The sequence below is a fragment of the Helianthus annuus genome, chromosome 9 (assembly GCF_002127325.2).
Source record: "Helianthus annuus cultivar XRQ/B chromosome 9, HanXRQr2.0-SUNRISE, whole genome shotgun sequence".
Lineage (NCBI taxonomy): Eukaryota > Viridiplantae > Streptophyta > Magnoliopsida > Asterales > Asteraceae > Helianthus > Helianthus annuus.
The window spans coordinates 132184358-132188081 of NC_035441.2; the positions used below are offsets into that span (position 1 = coordinate 132184358).

The 3724-nt window shown below is 34.4% G+C and overlaps 1 long non-coding RNA gene across 2 annotated transcripts; it reads left to right on the forward strand.

The window, feature by feature from the left end:
- The first annotated feature begins 208 nt into the window (after positions 1 to 208).
- Positions 209 to 3106, forward strand: LOC110878712. Of its 2 annotated transcripts, XR_002558164.2 has the most exons (4): positions 209 to 406; positions 1065 to 1154; positions 1666 to 1756; positions 2861 to 3106. It is a non-coding gene; the product is annotated as an uncharacterized LOC110878712 (long non-coding RNA). The 2 variants fall into 2 exon arrangements; XR_004867272.1 differs by lacking the exon at positions 2861 to 3106 and having other exon boundaries at positions 218 to 406; positions 1666 to 2424.
- The last annotated feature ends 618 nt before the right edge of the window (positions 3107 to 3724 follow it).

Genomic DNA, 3724 nt, shown 5'->3' on the forward strand with positions numbered 1-3724 from the left:
GAATAAAAGCTTTTAAGGGAGTAAGTTTATAAGAAGTCCGAGTTAACGAGACTTAAAATAAAACAGGTTATAACTCCCATAACCCACTAAATAACTAGGAATATCAACCTAGTTAGTCTAGTGTTTTAAAATAAAGAGGGAACTTGATGTAGTAACCTTTATAAACATGGGTAAAGTAGAGGGACTAAAATGGTTAAGATGAGAAAATGAGTTTTTATTAATTAAAACTAAAAACACCAAAACACACACCTTTGTGTGTGTTCTGGTCGTACAAAACACAGGAGCCAAGAAGGGCTCTCAAGCTCAAACCCTAACAAGCATAAAATCAATAAATTGAAGGGGTAAATCCAACCTAAATCGAAATCCAAGCACGAATTCATGATCACCTCGATGAAGGGATCATAAGGTATGCCAAATTTCATTATTTAGTTCCATCTTGAATTCTTGGTGAACATATGAAATCGAAAATTTGGCTTGCATGATTAAAGTTTGGATGAATTTAGGATGAAATCATGTCTAGGAGTAAACCCTAGTCAATAACTAGTTGAATTAGTGTTGAAATTATAAAGTTCATGATCATACATTATGGGTGTTTAAATGGGTTTTGTAGAAACATGATGAACACTAGAACCATGATTGTCAAACTAGTGTTATTTAAACTTTATGAAGTTAATCTTGACATTTAACCATGAATTTGATGATCTTCTAGTAAAAGATGTTGAAATTGGCAAGATAGGTAGCCATAAGTTTGATTGTTAAATTCTATAAAAGAATGCCCATTAGGTGTTTGTTAAAATGCCTAAATGAGAAGTAAAGTGGTGAAATTCAAGTGAAACGCGTAATTGGCAAGCTTGACTAATCACATGAGATATGGGATAAAACGGGTTCTAATCATAATGTTGATTTGCCTTAATCGTGCATATTATATGATTAAAGGTAGTTGACTTTAGAAAGTCGAACTAACCTATGATGAAGTCGAATAGAAGTTTCGACATAAAGTCCGTAAGATGAACTAGTCATAATAATGATGACTAATCTAACCATCTTACGAATTATGATGCTAGTTTGACTCTTGACAAGCTAGATGGAGGCTTGGGGAAAGAAGCGGGTCAAACGGATCGTATACGCGGAAAAGAGCATAATCCGGATACTAGGTAAGTTAAAGCTTACACCTTTTATTAACAACTATTGGTTTTATAGATTATGAATAATCAAAAGTCATATTTGACTTATGATGTTTTGACCCGTCATGTGCGGTTCGGAACAAAAGACATTAATGATAAACCATGTTGAATGATTAAAAAGAGCTAATAAGATCATTTAGTCATGCAATGACTAATAAATAACGAGTTCTAAATGATTACCTTGTAAGGTAAATCAATACAATTAATAAGGGTTAAACGGTAAGGTGGTCACTAGTTGACGATAACCGTTAGTTTTGAAGGACACTTTATGGCGTAAGATATAAAGGGGTCAAAATGATCAAGAAATAGATTTATAAGGAAAATTGACCGTACGGTGTAAACCGGTACAAGTCATGTAGACGAGATGATGATAAATCCATCACGCAAAAGTAAACGGTCATTTAGACCAAACGGGTCAAAAGGTGAAAATATCACCCTTTGACAATATCGACTAATGGTTTGTCGAGTTGTATGATTAGAGGAATAAATATCGATTGAATGTTGACATCGCTATTACTTAGCGGCTACTAAGGCAAGGTATCGAAACGGGTCAATATATTGATCCGAGCCAGGTTTGTATAATGATTCAACTCGTCATGTAGAACTTGAGGTTCTATAAGTGTTAGACAAGGATAAAATATAGATATTCGGTTATCATTAAGGTAAACCAAATAAATTGGGTCATGATTATGGTATTTTAGAAATATAATGGTTTCTAAACAAGATTATAGTTTTAAAAGTGAGATTTTGGTCGAACATGGCTTTAAAGGTCCTTCGTCGTAATAGGAGGGGTAAAAGTGACCAAAATGCTCTTATAAGTGAAATTAAGCAAACGATCCCTAAAGGTTGCTTAGAAATGAGTTTTGTAACCAAATAGATACTTGTATTAAGTATAAAAAGTGAAATATGTGAATCTTTGGGTCAAATGACTCTATATGAGTCTTTGCCGTAAAATGATAATCCGAGGGGTAAAACTCGGAATAAATAGATCTCCACATTAAATCCTCCACACATATAGTTGTGGTAGAAGATAAATTGATAAATAATATGGAAGTACAATGCTAGAAGTGAATGGGTATGAATTATGCGGTAAAAGTGCTTAAATACCCTTAACGGGTCAAAATAAGCTTCTAAGTCAAAACGGGTTAAAGAAGGTATACAAACCCGTGATTTTGAGCCTAATATAATAGGAGATATTGAAATTATGAAGTTCATGGGTTTAAATATCAAATAGGCATGTTTGTTTGATAAAATCACGAACGAGTCAAAATTTGGTAAAAAGGGTAATAGGCCAAAGATTTAAAAGTCTTAAATTTTTGTTAATCCGGATGTCGGATTTTAACTCCATATGATGGAGAATTAAATTACGGACGCGTAGGAAAAAGAATCGTGTAAAACGGATTAAAAACGAGAGAGTTATGTCCGTTTCGGTAAGAACTAATGAAAAATAGACGTGCAGAGTTGACACGGGCGGGTGACTTTTTGACACGGCCGGGTGGCTGGGCTATGAAAAATATATGTTAACTGACACGGCCGGGTGACTTTTTGACACGGCCGGGTGAAGGGGCTGAAAACAAAAAAAAATAATTTCTTGTTTTGTTACGTTAAGCACGGAACTTGTTTATACTCGATTATTAAAGTGTCAAAACTAATTATTTACATGGTTTTGACCGTAGGTGAAGATGGACCTAATCCGGATGAAGATCAAGCGGCGAGCAAGAACCGAACACACGTTAAATGAAGCTTCCGCGTCAAATCTTGATTTGTGTTGATATAAGTGAATTATGTAAACACTTATAACTTGTTTTTGAAATGTTGTAATCATTTGGGAATGTTGGTATAACAAGTTTTGTAAAGACACATTTTAGCATAAAAATTTGTATCTTTTATTAAAATATTAATAAAACCAGACGGGCGTTACAAGCAACGAACCCTAATTCGAAACTATGTGACGATACGTGCAAATAACCGACTTTCAACGCGTTTACGTGCAATACTTGTGATTAACCAACAATTAATGATTCCAATACTTATTATACATCATATTATACTTGTAACCACCTTCGACATATTAATTATACTTACAATTATGTGTTATAGATCGTAAATCTCCTATACTTGCATTTTATGCGATAACTGACAACTATGTGTTACAACCGGCATTACCGATACTTTTTTTACATAATTTCACATACATGGACATACATGACATCACTATTAAGTTTACGACACTTGTATGCTTGTTACACGCTTGAAACTACGCGAAAAGCACTCGAAAACACCCTAAAACCTAACTTTGGGGCCCTAATTTCATACTTATCAAACTTGAGGGACCATTTGTGACAAAAATCCAAACCTCCCCTGAAACCCACGTTTTGAATCTGCATTTTTGGCTCCAACCTCCACCCTAAAATATAAATTTTGAATCTTGTATTTATGGCTCCAACCTCCACCTCCATTCTCCACCAATGGGCTTCTAAACCTCATTAAACACTCACCTAACCTCACTCAACTATAAAACCAAGCCTCCCAACACTCAT